At 36.8% G+C, this 15,227-nt stretch overlaps 1 long non-coding RNA gene across 1 annotated transcript; it reads right to left on the bottom strand.

The window, feature by feature from the left end:
• Positions 1-9,372: 9,372 nt before the first annotated feature.
• Positions 9,373-11,327, bottom strand: LOC147169844 (uncharacterized). Its single transcript, XR_015095856.1, has 4 exons — positions 11,273-11,327; positions 10,511-10,571; positions 10,267-10,318; positions 9,373-9,551 (listed from the first exon to the last, which is right to left on the bottom strand). It is a non-coding gene; the product is annotated as an uncharacterized LOC147169844 (long non-coding RNA).
• Positions 11,328-15,227: the final 3,900 nt, after the last annotated feature.

The following is a 15,227-nucleotide window of genomic DNA, read 5'->3' as shown; positions in this document are numbered from 1 at the left end:
AGGACAAAATCTTACCGAATGCGGCAATTGTTGACACAATCACAGGGAGGGTAAAGTTGGAACTGTTGCCTGCTGCCTCCACCAGAGCGCTTTCCACAGAAGTAACGTTTGGCACTGTGGCAGAGCTGTTGAATATCAACTCGGATTGGACCACAACTGAACCTTGACTGAAAAAAACAAACAATATTTTGACACCTCCAATACATTGGGTGTGCATGTTGCTGCTTAGCCAAGACAACAGACATTCATGAACAAATTTGATGAAAAAAGGAAGATGGAAATTGCGACTATTTTTAAGTGCAAACATGTAAATGGAATAATGCTGCTTCGTCTTTTTCAAGAAATATTGTAACATACCGAAAAGAATTGACGAGGGATCGGATGAATCTTCTTCCAAAGCGTATCGAATATACGGCATTGAGCTGAGGAGAGGAAATATGAATTATAATATTATCAATTATTTTTCCTGTATCATTTCCATAGGTATCCCCTTCTCCAGGGACCACTACACCACTGACTGGAGGTATTAGTACTCAGAATCAGTGAGTATTTGTACAGACATCAGTCTGAAAATGGTGGTATTCAACATCCCTAGTAAAAATTCATGATCATTTTCCCAAAAATTATCAACAATAATTTTGAAAACAATTACTGTAAATATTAACATGCAACACTTAATTTCTATAAATCTCTGTAAGTAACAACATTTACAAATGAGCACTTCACTGGTGAGCTATTTTTTTAGAACAGGCCCACAGGCTACTCATGAAGTCCTTGCGGGCTAAAGGCACCATGTTAGTGACCCCTGATGTAGAGCGTATAAATGTATATAAATGAAAGAAATTTTAATAAAAACAAAAAAAACAACAACAACAAAAACAGAAGTTTTGAAATGTATGGAAAAACCTGTATACTATGTGTATTGTATATAGAGTATGCATTTCATTTTAAGAACAAACATTACTGGAATAATTACCTGGTTTTCTATTTGGGTCGCCAAAGTTTGAAACTCAGGAGAAGATGAATTGGAAAGTTGTGCCGTGAAAGTCTGGTTCAAACTAAAGCGCATGTTCACCCTTGGCTGCTCGGGTGTTGATGTTGCAGCCGTGGTCACATTTTCGGTAGGTGTGGTCTCATTAGCTGCAGGCGTGGTCACATTATAACAACCAAATAACAAGATTGTTAAATGAAATCTGCACATTTTAATTTGGAATGAGGACAAAATCTTACCGAATGCGGCAATTGTTGACACAATCACAGGGAGGGTAAAGTTGGAACTGTTGCCTGCTGCCTCCACCAGAGCGCTTTCCACAGAAGTAACGTTTGGCACTGTGGCAGAGCTGTTGAATATCAACTCGGATTGGACCACAACTGAACCTTGACTGAAAAAAACAAACAATATTTTGACACCTCCAATACATTGGGTGTGCATGTTGCTGCTTAGCCAAGACAACAGACATTCATGAACAAATTTGATGAAAAAAGGAAGATGGAAATTGCGACTATTTTTAAGTGCAAACATGTAAATGGAATAATGCTGCTTCGTCTTTTTCAAGAAATATTGTAACATACCGAAAAGAATTGACGAGGGATCGGATGAATCTTCTTCCAAAGCGTATCGAATATACGGCATTGAGCTGAGGAGAGGAAATATGAATTATAATATTATCAATTATTTTTCCTGTATCATTTCCATAGGTGTCCCCTTCTCCAGGGACCACTACACCACTGACTGGAGGTATTAGTACTCAGAATCAGTGAGTATTTGTACAGACATCAGTCTGAAAATGGTGGTATTCAACATCCCTAGTAAAAATTCATCATCATTTTGCCAAAAATTATCAACAATAATTTTGAAAACAATTACTGTAAATATTAACATGCAACACTTAATTTCTATAAATCTCTGTAAGTACCAACATTTACAAATGAGTACTTCACTGGTGAGCTATTTTTTTAGAACAGATGTAGAGCGTATAAATGTAAATAAATGAAAGGTAAAAAAAAATAAAAAATAATAAAAATCAATCAAAAAAAAAACAACAACAACAAAAACAGAAGTTTTGAAATGTATGGAAAAACCTGTATACTATGTGTATTGTATATAGAGTATGCATTTCATTTTAAGAACAAACATTACTGGAATAATTACCTGGTTTTCTATTTGGGTCGCCAAAGTTTGAAACTCAGGAGAAGATGAATTGGAAAGTTGTGCCGTGAAAGTCTGGTTCAAACTAAAGCGCATGTTCACCCTTGGCTGCTCGGGTGTTGATGTTGCAGCCGTGGTCACATTTTCGGTAGGTGTGGTCTCATTAGCTGCAGGCGTGGTCACATTATAACAACCAAATAACAAGATTGTTAAATGAAATCTGCACATTTTAATTTGGAATGAGGACAAAATCTTACCGAATGCGGCAATTGTTGACACATTCACAGGGAGGGTAAAGTTGGAACTGTTGCCTGCTGCCTCCACCAGAGCGCTTTCCACAGAAGTAACGTTTGGCACTGTGGCAGAGCTGTTGAATATCAACTCGGATTGGACCACAACTGAACCTTGACTGAAAAAAACAAACAATATTTTGACACCTCCAATACATTGGGTGTGCATGTTGCTGCTTAGCCAAGACAACAGACATTCATGAACAAATTTGATGAAAAAAGGAAGATTGAAATTGCGACTATTTTTAAGTGCAAACATGTAAATGGAATAATGCTGCTTCGTCTTTTTCAAGAAATATTGTAACATACCGAAAAGAATTGACGAGGGATCGGATGAATCTTCTTCCAAAGCGTATCGAATATACGGCATTGAGCTGAGGAGAGGAAATATGAATTATAATATTATCAATTATTTTTCCTGTATCATTTCCATAGGTGTCCCCTTTTCCAGGGACCACTACACCACTGACTGGAGGTATTAGTACTCAGAATCAGTGAGTATTTGTACAGACATCAGTCTGAAAATGGTGGTATTCAACATCCCTAGTAAAAATTCATGATCATTTTGCCAAAAATTATCAACAATAATTTTGAAAACAATTACTGTAAATATTAACATGCAACACTTAATTTCTATAAATCTCTGTAAGTAACAACATTTACAAATGAGTACTTCACTGGTGAGCTATTTTTTTAGAACAGATGTAGAGCGTATAAATGTAAATAAATGAAAGGTAAAAAAAAAAAAAAAAAAAAATCAATCAAATAAAAAACAACAACAACAAAAACAGAAGTTTTGAAATGTATGGAAAAACCTGTATACTATGTGTATTGTATATAGAGTATGCATTTCATTTTAAGAACAAACATTACTGGAATAATTACCTGGTTTTCTATTTGGGTCGCCAAAGTTTGAAACTCAGGAGAAGATGAATTGGAAAGTTGTGCCGTGAAAGTCTGGTTCAAACTAAAGCGCATGTTCACTCTTGGCTGCTCGGGTGTTGATGTTGCAGCCGTGGTCACATTTTCGGTAGGTGTGGTCTCATTAGCTGCAGGCGTGGTCACATTATAACAACCAAATAACAAGATTGTTAAATGAAATCTGCACATTTTAATTTGGAATGAGGACAAAATCTTACCGAATGCGGCAATTGTTGACACATTCACAGGGAGGGTAAAGTTGGAACTGTTGCCTGCTGCCTCCACCAGAGCGCTTTCCACAGAAGTAACGTTTGGCACTGTGGCAGAGCTGTTGAATATCAACTCGGATTGGACCACAACTGAACCTTGACTGAAAAAAACAAACAATATTTTGACACCTCCAATACATTGGGTGTGCATGTTGCTGCTTAGCCAAGACAACAGACATTCATGAACAAATTTGATGAAAAAAGGAAGATGGAAATTGCGACTATTTTTAAGTGCAAACATGTAAATGGAATAATGCTGCTTCGTCTTTTTCAAGAAATATTGTAACATACCGAAAAGAATTGACGAGGGATCGGATGAATCTTCTTCCAAAGCGTATCGAATATACGGCATTGAGCTGAGGAGAGGAAATATGAATTATAATATTATCAATTATTTTTCCTGTATCATTTCCATAGGTGTCCCCTTCTCCAGGGACCACTACACCACTGACTGGAGGTATTAGTACTCAGAATCAGTGAGTATTTGTACAGACATCAGTCTGAAAATGGTGGTATTCAACATCCCTAGTAAAAATTCATCATCATTTTGCCAAAAATTATCAACAATAATTTTGAAAACAATTACTGTAAATATTAACATGCAACACTTAATTTCTATAAATCTCTGTAAGTAACAACATTTACAAATGAGCACTTCACTGGTGAGCTATTTTTTTAGAACAGGCCCACAGGCTACTCATGAAGTCCTTGCGGGCTAAAGGCACCATGTTAGTGACCCCTGATGTAGAGCGTATAAATGTATATAAATGAAAGAAATTTTAATAAAAACAAAAAAAACAACAACAACAAAAACAGAAGTTTTGAAATGTATGGAAAAACCTGTATACTATGTGTATTGTATATAGAGTATGCATTTCATTTTAAGAACAAACATTACTGGAATAATTACCTGGTTTTCTATTTGGGTCGCCAAAGTTTGAAACTCAGGAGAAGATGAATTGGAAAGTTGTGCCGTGAAAGTCTGGTTCAAACTAAAGCGCATGTTCACCCTTGGCTGCTCGGGTGTTGATGTTGCAGCCGTGGTCACATTTTCGGTAGGTGTGGTCTCATTAGCTGCAGGCGTGGTCACATTATAACAACCAAATAACAAGATTGTTAAATGAAATCTGCACATTTTAATTTGGAATGAGGACAAAATCTTACCGAATGCGGCAATTGTTGACACAATCACAGGGAGGGTAAAGTTGGAACTGTTGCCTGCTGCCTCCACCAGAGCGCTTTCCACAGAAGTAACGTTTGGCACTGTGGCAGAGCTGTTGAATATCAACTCGGATTGGACCACAACTGAACCTTGACTGAAAAAAACAAACAATATTTTGACACCTCCAATACATTGGGTGTGCATGTTGCTGCTTAGCCAAGACAACAGACATTCATGAACAAATTTGATGAAAAAAGGAAGATGGAAATTGCGACTATTTTTAAGTGCAAACATGTAAATGGAATAATGCTGCTTCGTCTTTTTCAAGAAATATTGTAACATACCGAAAAGAATTGACGAGGGATCGGATGAATCTTCTTCCAAAGCGTATCGAATATACGGCATTGAGCTGAGGAGAGGAAATATGAATTATAATATTATCAATTATTTTTCCTGTATCATTTCCATCGGTGTCCCCTTCTCCAGGGACCACCACTACACCACTGACTGGAGGTATTAGTACTCAGAATCAGTGAGTATTTGTACAGACATCAGTCTGAAAATGGTGGTATTCAACATCCCTAGTAAAAATTCATGATCATTTTCCCAAAAATTATCAACAATAATTTTGAAAACAATTACTGTAAATATTAACATGCAACACTTAATTTCTATAAATCTCTGTAAGTAACAACATTTACAAATGAGCACTTCACTGGTGAGCTATTTTTTTAGAACAGGCCCACAGGCTACTCATGAAGTCCTTGCGGGCTAAAGGCACCATGTTAGTGACCCCTGATGTAGAGCGTATAAATGTATATAAATGAAAGAAATTTTAATAAAAACAAAAAAAACAACAACAACAAAAACAGAAGTTTTGAAATGTATGGAAAAACCTGTATACTATGTGTATTGTATATAGAGTATGCATTTCATTTTAAGAACAAACATTACTGGAATAATTACCTGGTTTTCTATTTGGGTCGCCAAAGTTTGAAACTCAGGAGAAGATGAATTGGAAAGTTGTGCCGTGAAAGTCTGGTTCAAACTAAAGCGCATGTTCACCCTTGGCTGCTCGGGTGTTGATGTTGCAGCCGTGGTCACATTTTCGGTAGGTGTGGTCTCATTAGCTGCAGGCGTGGTCACATTATAACAACCAAATAACAAGATTGTTAAATGAAATCTGCACATTTTAATTTGGAATGAGGACAAAATCTTACCGAATGCGGCAATTGTTGACACAATCACAGGGAGGGTAAAGTTGGAACTGTTGCCTGCTGCCTCCACCAGAGCGCTTTCCACAGAAGTAACGTTTGGCACTGTGGCAGAGCTGTTGAATATCAACTCGGATTGGACCACAACTGAACCTTGACTGAAAAAAACAAACAATATTTTGACACCTCCAATACATTGGGTGTGCATGTTGCTGCTTAGCCAAGACAACAGACATTCATGAACAAATTTGATGAAAAAAGGAAGATGGAAATTGCGACTATTTTTAAGTGCAAACATGTAAATGGAATAATGCTGCTTCGTCTTTTTCAAGAAATATTGTAACATACCGAAAAGAATTGACGAGGGATCGGATGAATCTTCTTCCAAAGCGTATCGAATATACGGCATTGAGCTGAGGAGAGGAAATATGAATTATAATATTATCAATTATTTTTCCTGTATCATTTCCATCGGTGTCCCCTTCTCCAGGGACCACCACTACACCACTGACTGGAGGTATTAGTACTCAGAATCAGTGAGTATTTGTACAGACATCAGTCTGAAAATGGTGGTATTCAACATCCCTAGTAAAAATTCATGATCATTTTCCCAAAAATTATCAACAATAATTTTGAAAACAATTACTGTAAATATTAACATGCAACACTTAATTTCTATAAATCTCTGTAAGTAACAACATTTACAAATGAGCACTTCACTGGTGAGCTATTTTTTTAGAACAGGCCCACAGGCTACTCATGAAGTCCTTGCGGGCTAAAGGCACCATGTTAGTGACCCCTGATGTAGAGCGTATAAATGTATATAAATGAAAGAAATTTTAATAAAAACAAAAAAAACAACAACAACAAAAACAGAAGTTTTGAAATGTATGGAAAAACCTGTATACTATGTGTATTGTATATAGAGTATGCATTTCATTTTAAGAACAAACATTACTGGAATAATTACCTGGTTTTCTATTTGGGTCGCCAAAGTTTGAAACTCAGGAGAAGATGAATTGGAAAGTTGTGCCGTGAAAGTCTGGTTCAAACTAAAGCGCATGTTCACCCTTGGCTGCTCGGGTGTTGATGTTGCAGCCGTGGTCACATTTTCGGTAGGTGTGGTCTCATTAGCTGCAGGCGTGGTCACATTATAACAACCAAATAACAAGATTGTTAAATGAAATCTGCACATTTTAATTTGGAATGAGGACAAAATCTTACCGAATGCGGCAATTGTTGACACATTCACAGGGAGGGTAAAGTTGGAACTGTTGCCTGCTGCCTCCACCAGAGCGCTTTCCACAGAAGTAACGTTTGGCACTGTGGCAGAGCTGTTGAATATCAACTCGGATTGGACCACAACTGAACCTTGACTGAAAAAAACAAACAATATTTTGACACCTCCAATACATTGGGTGTGCATGTTGCTGCTTAGCCAAGACAACAGACATTCATGAACAAATTTGATGAAAAAAGGAAGATTGAAATTGCGACTATTTTTAAGTGCAAACATGTAAATGGAATAATGCTGCTTCGTCTTTTTCAAGAAATATTGTAACATACCGAAAAGAATTGACGAGGGATCGGATGAATCTTCTTCCAAAGCGTATCGAATATACGGCATTGAGCTGAGGAGAGGAAATATGAATTATAATATTATCAATTATTTTTCCTGTATCATTTCCATAGGTGTCCCCTTTTCCAGGGACCACTACACCACTGACTGGAGGTATTAGTACTCAGAATCAGTGAGTATTTGTACAGACATCAGTCTGAAAATGGTGGTATTCAACATCCCTAGTAAAAATTCATGATCATTTTGCCAAAAATTATCAACAATAATTTTGAAAACAATTACTGTAAATATTAACATGCAACACTTAATTTCTATAAATCTCTGTAAGTAACAACATTTACAAATGAGTACTTCACTGGTGAGCTATTTTTTTAGAACAGATGTAGAGCGTATAAATGTAAATAAATGAAAGGTAAAAAAATAAAAATAAAAATAAAAATCAATCAAAAAAAAAACAACAACAACAAAAACAGAAGTTTTGAAATGTATGGAAAAACCTGTATACTATGTGTATTGTATATAGAGTATGCATTTCATTTTAAGAACAAACATTACTGGAATAATTACCTGGTTTTCTATTTGGGTCGCCAAAGTTTGAAACTCAGGAGAAGATGAATTGGAAAGTTGTGCCGTGAAAGTCTGGTTCAAACTAAAGCGCATGTTCACTCTTGGCTGCTCGGGTGTTGATGTTGCAGCCGTGGTCACATTTTCGGTAGGTGTGGTCTCATTAGCTGCAGGCGTGGTCACATTATAACAACCAAATAACAAGATTGTTAAATGAAATCTGCACATTTTAATTTGGAATGAGGACAAAATCTTACCGAATGCGGCAATTGTTGACACATTCACAGGGAGGGTAAAGTTGGAACTGTTGCCTGCTGCCTCCACCAGAGCGCTTTCCACAGAAGTAACGTTTGGCACTGTGGCAGAGCTGTTGAATATCAACTCGGATTGGACCACAACTGAACCTTGACTGAAAAAAACAAACAATATTTTGACACCTCCAATACATTGGGTGTGCATGTTGCTGCTTAGCCAAGACAACAGACATTCATGAACAAATTTGATGAAAAAAGGAAGATGGAAATTGCGACTATTTTTAAGTGCAAACATGTAAATGGAATAATGCTGCTTCGTCTTTTTCAAGAAATATTGTAACATACCGAAAAGAATTGACGAGGGATCGGATGAATCTTCTTCCAAAGCGTATCGAATATACGGCATTGAGCTGAGGAGAGGAAATATGAATTATAATATTATCAATTATTTTTCCTGTATCATTTCCATAGGTGTCCCCTTCTCCAGGGACCACTACACCACTGACTGGAGGTATTAGTACTCAGAATCAGTGAGTATTTGTACAGACATCAGTCTGAAAATGGTGGTATTCAACATCCCTAGTAAAAATTCATGATCATTTTCCCAAAAATTATCAACAATAATTTTGAAAACAATTACTGTAAATATTAACATGCAACACTTAATTTCTATAAATCTCTGTAAGTAACAACATTTACAAATGAGCACTTCACTGGTGAGCTATTTTTTTAGAACAGGCCCACAGGCTACTCATGAAGTCCTTGCGGGCTAAAGGCACCATGTTAGTGACCCCTGATGTAGAGCGTATAAATGTATATAAATGAAAGAAATTTTAATAAAAACAAAAAAAACAACAACAACAAAAACAGAAGTTTTGAAATGTATGGAAAAACCTGTATACTATGTGTATTGTATATAGAGTATGCATTTCATTTTAAGAACAAACATTACTGGAATAATTACCTGGTTTTCTATTTGGGTCGCCAAAGTTTGAAACTCAGGAGAAGATGAATTGGAAAGTTGTGCCGTGAAAGTCTGGTTCAAACTAAAGCGCATGTTCACCCTTGGCTGCTCGGGTGTTGATGTTGCAGCCGTGGTCACATTTACGGCCATTGTTTCGGAAGGTGCCATTGTTGTTGCAACTTCAGCTGTAAGGTTTCAATTGAGAGAAGAACTGTTAATAACAAAGGAATATTGTTAACGTATTCAATTCATCCATTGATGTATTTTATTATGTGGTCATATTTGTTGAAGACGTGGTCATATTTGACAAAGGCGTGGTCATATTTATATATTTTTTTAACCTCCATAATGTCTCCATTTTCATTTCCTAGCATTTTCATTTCCTAGCATTCATCAGTGTGTGTGAGTGTGTGTGTGTGTGTGTGTGCGTGCATCCGTGCGTGCGTGGATTTAATAATTTTGTGTCAAAAGATTGTTTGCCATGCTGTGACAAGAACATATATTGATGTTTTATCATAATGGATATTACATCACAAATACATTTGGTCACATTAAGAAAATACAATTATTATGACATTTTGTTGGTTCAACATTGTTTGTTTTTTTACCCCTCAATGTAATAAATAACACACACATTAACACTGTTTAATATTTACAAGTCACTCCAAATATGCGTTACTTGCATCATGGTGAAGGGGGACATGGCTTTGGAAGGACAATCGCGATTCGAGATCATCATCTTCAGGTTTCATATTACGTATTATACATTATATACACAGCAAATATTTACATTTTCATCTTTAAGGAAGTTGAAATCTCAAAATTGACATTTTTGTCCAAACTATGTATTTTTGTTACATACTCAAAATAGATAGATAGATAACATGCACAGCAAAATACCTGCTATGAGCAGAAGGAGTACGGCAGCTTCTACCCTTCCCATTTCTTCTTCCTGTTAAAAACAAATTAAATGATGGATTGGATAATCGATATCTTGTCATCCACACATCACACATTTCAGTGCCTCCACAAGTTATTGAAATGTGCTCTAACCAATATTCAAGTAAAGGATATATTATTTAGATTAAAAAAATACAAATGTATTGTGCTATGGTGGTTAAATTGAATCGGAGTGTTTGTGTACCTTTCTCAAGGCTCCTTTGGCAAACGAATCAAACCAGCAGTTTAAGTGATTGCTCAAAATCCTGGCGCAGAAAGTGAAAACCAGTTTGGCTTTAGGCAAGGTAATTCCTACAGGTAATTGTTGTGTTTGTGCTTATGCACCAAACAACAGTTCAGAGTACTGGAGAGCGCTCCCCATGGAGACTCCATCGTTTTGACTTTAATGCTCACGTAGGGGACGACAGTGAGACCTACCACCATGGCCCAACCCCGGATAGAGGAAGGAAATTGGTGGATGGATGGATGAGAAATGATGAAAGATTTGTCTCTGAATGATTTTGTCACCCCCCAAAAAAACATGGCAACAATTTCTGCAATTACTGAAGGCATATAATTCTAATAAAAATCAAGGCAAGGCGGAGGAAAAAGTCTCTACCATCCTGAGTGACTTTTGTTGCTGCTGAAGGTGTGTTTGCCTTACATTGTAGTCTGAGATAGTTTGCTTAAAAGTACAAAACAGAAAAATTATATTACAAATTTGGAGACATCTCATTGGTTTGAGAAATAACCTGAAACTGTTGTGGGAAATGCAACTATTCTTTGTCCTTCTAAATTGACATTTTCCACCCCATGAATTTAAAATCCTTATAAACATCCTTCACATCAGTTTTGTAATATTCCCACAAATCCACATTAAAACTAACAAAAATCTGCCAAAGAAACATTCTTGATTTTTTGTTGTTGATTTTTTTAAGTTATACTCGTGAATTCAGCGTGTTCTTACCTTTCAGATGAGTACGATGATGTTGTCTTTGCCGCACATGCTGGGATTCTATGCCATTTATATGCCATGTCCTAATTTTTCTTTTTTTTTCTTTTTTCAAGGTATGTGAAACTGGCAGAACTTGTTCTACCGACGTGCCATTGTTTTCATGTCAAAATAAGGCAGTGACTCGTTAGGAATCGGGCTGAATCTCATCCTTGCTGCTTGAAAAATTTCCAGTGTTTATTACATTAAGCTATATTTCCGAACACGTGTACTTGGTGGCCATTAATTACATGAACAGGAGTTAAGATGTGGTTTTAGATTGCTGTTGCCAACTGCATTGCATCACACAACGACAGTGTTTATAGTAGTAAAGACAGAGCTAGGCAGTTAGTTTATAATCAATTAATCAATAATTGAATGTAGCTGTATCATGTCTTGAAGAATTATACCCAAGGTTGAGTGGGGTACTTGCTAATTTAGTCTCAACTACTTTATGATTCAACTAACACCATGACATACGTACATTCACTCATGCATATGTCACAACGTTCCTGCTGATGTCTCCCGTTTGTCGAGACATGCTTAAAATAAATACTGTAGATACATTTGATTAAAACAATTTTCTTTAGTATTAAAGAAAATCTCAACTGGAATGAATGAGGATCACCTACTGGTGGCAAGCCAGTTCAATCATTATTTGGTTTAATTATGGTGACAATGGAGATAGTAATTATACCATATATTTAAAACATGTCTATCCTATTGTTAATGCTTGTGTTTACAGCTGGAATTAAACAAACCAATACTTCAGATATGTAAAGCCCCTGATTAAAAAAAACAAAAACATTTTAAAATGGTTTCTAATGTACGACGGTGTATTAGGGCCACCTATAAATATATATTTTTTAGAGGGCGGGGGCAATATTCCAAGAAAAAAAACCTCACAAATTTGCCACTTTAAAAAACTCGTAAATTTGCGAGTATATAGTGGCAAATTTGCACTTTATTAAGTGGCAGATTTGCGAGAAAAAACTTACAAGAAATACACGTAGCGTAGCTATAGTCTAATCGTGTGAAGATTCGTTGGTGGTTAATGGGACACTGTTTTTAAAATGAAAAGGCAGGATGGAGACGGATTCATTCTTAAATTTAAACTTTACTCGTCATTCACCGCAGCGAGAGCGACAACACTTCCTGATCCCCTATCAGCTGACTAACATTAACCAATTAGATGCTAGCATAGTTTAGGTAAATGCAAGTGAATGACAGAGAGCAGCAGATTCGACACATCAACTTAGCTACTTGTACAAAAAATAAAATACAAAAATGTATGAATGTGTAAATAATAATTCTGGAAACATAAATGTACAAGTGAATATACATTTTAACGAATTAACTCAAATGTTTGAACCTGGGTGTGGACCTTCGCAAAGCGAGGCGTCTTTGTCGCCGGCCAGTGGCCATACACAACGCTTCAAAGACCGAATGCTTGACATCATATGGTTAATTTCTGCTAAAGCAATTACTATCTCCTTATTTGGAAACACAACCAAAATGTATTGGCACAAACAGTCAAGTAGTACGCTACTTGTAATTCTTGTAAGTTTCTGAGTTTTTTTCTCGCAAATTTGCCACTTTATAAACTCGTAAATTTGCAACTTGATAAACTCGCAAATTTGCCACTTTATAAACTCGCAAATTTGCCACTTTATGAGTTTTTTTCTCTGAATATTGCCCCCGCCCTTTAAAAAAATATATATTTATACGTGGCTCTAATACGCCGTGGTACTAATGTGCCCAAATGAGGTTTAAAAAGTAAATATCGTCAAACACTGAGGACTACGCAGCTCATTAATCTGCATGTGTTTAGAACCCTAAGCAACATATAGGGAACATCCTGGTATGAAGACCATGTGATAGTCATGTGACTCTGTCAGGAAGTGTCTTCTCCAAAATGGTGGTATTGCTGGTGCGCTGACCAGTGATCGGCATGACAGTTCTTTGAAGTGAACTGAATCTTTAGAATCAATTCATTAAAAAGAACCGTTCAAAAGATTCGTTCATCGAATCGTACGCCATGTCAAACCGATGCTGTCTGACCCGTTAGGGTTCGGACCGCCTCTCATCTGTGCTGCTTGAAAAATGTCCAGGTTTTATTACAGTAAGCTTTATTTCTGATCACATGTGCTGGGTAGCCATTATTTACATGAACAGGAGTTAAAAATGTGGTTTTAGATTGCAGTAGCTTACTGCACTGCATAATATTGACAGTGTTTGTAGTAGTAGAGCTAAGCATTAGTCGATAATCGATGAATCAATAATTGATTGTCGATGTATCGTATCTTGAAGAAATATACCCAACATTGTTATAATTTAGTCGCAACTACATTGTGGTCCAACTAACACCGTGACACCCATGCGTACAGCCACTCATACATCCATTATGTCACAACGTTCCTGTTGATTTTGCTGTTTGTTGAGATTTGAATTAAAAGAAATAAATGTATTTGGTTCAAACTATATTCTGTAGTATTTCAGCTAGAATGAATGAGGATCACCTACTGTTGGCAAGCCAGTTTAATTGCTATTTGATTTAATTATGGTGACAAAGGTGATAGTAATTATACCGTATTTAAACACACACACAAGTTTTACTATATTTGTGGGACCATCTCATTGACATAATGCATTTCCTAGCCCCTTAACCTAACCCCAACCATCAAAAATTATTGCTTACCCCTCTTCCTTACCCTAACCTCAACCATAACCCAATTCAAACCTAAACTCTAAAACCAAGTCTTGACCCTCAAAAAGACACAATGGTAGTTAAACCTGGAAAAACACACGTGTATGGGCCCCACAATGTAGAAAAGACAAAACCACATATACACACACACACACACCCTTAAAAATGCTCCCCCATTCCCCGTTATTCCAAGATCACAATTTAAGGCCCATGTAATTTCTTAAACATAGCTACGCTAATGTTAGCAGCCTCCTCCCAGCATCCCTCTCTCTCTCTCTTAACACTTGAGTAGTTTTGCGGTAGAAAGGATGAATGCTATTAGCGCGTCGCGTCATTATCGGGTCAGACCGGCCGGGGCCCATTGCCATCACAAAGGAAGAAGAGGAGATCCTAACCTCAACCATAACCCAATTCAAACCTAAACTCTAAAACCAAGTCTTGACCCTCAAAAAGAGGTCTAAACTTGTGGGCCCCACAACTCTGGGAAATCCCGAAATGTTGGCCCCACTATGTAACAAAAACAAGACCACACTCACACAATTAATTAGAATTAATCAAACTATTACTTCAGATATGTTTGTAAAACCCTTAATAAAACAAAACAAAAAACATAGTAAATATACTTTAGTACAACGGCGTATTTGGGCCACGGATAAATATATTTTTTTAGAGGGTGGGGGCAATATTCTGTGAAAAAAAAGTTGCAAATTTGCCACTTGTCACGAATAAATATCTTTTTTTAAAGGGTGGGGGCAATATTCTGCGGAAAAAAACTCGCAAAAATTGGCAAATTTGTATTATCTTTTCATTGTTTTATTCCTGCGATTGGCTAGCAAGCAGTTCAGGGTTTACCCCTCCTACTGCACAAAGACAGCTGGGATAGGCTCCAGCACCCCTGCGGCCCTTTGTGAGGAATAAGCGGTTTGGAAAATGGATGGTTTTATTTTGTCTGTCAGATTTCTTCATCTTGGTAAAGTTAGACTACACTGACTTGTTCAGAATTTCTAAGCGGCATTCCGACGTTTTTCCTGGTTTGAGTTCAGAAACCGATGTGCCTTTGTAATTGTGACATCATTTGAATACAGTCTTTGTTTTAATACCTGAGAGAAACCTTTCTAGGCAGTGACACGGATATAGTAACAGAGGCTGAGTAGCATCTGCGTGGAATGCTGGTAAACACAAGTTTGGCACGTGATTCACATCAATTGTAAAACAATTATATTA

Source organism: Leptonotus elevatus, chromosome 8 (genome assembly GCF_054856555.1).
Source record: "Leptonotus elevatus isolate MCC_2025b chromosome 8, RoL_Lele_1.0, whole genome shotgun sequence".
Taxonomy (NCBI): Eukaryota; Metazoa; Chordata; class Actinopteri; order Syngnathiformes; family Syngnathidae; genus Leptonotus; species Leptonotus elevatus.
The sequence above is the reverse complement of the archived record's forward strand: the minus strand, read 5'-3'. Positions and strand labels throughout refer to the sequence as shown.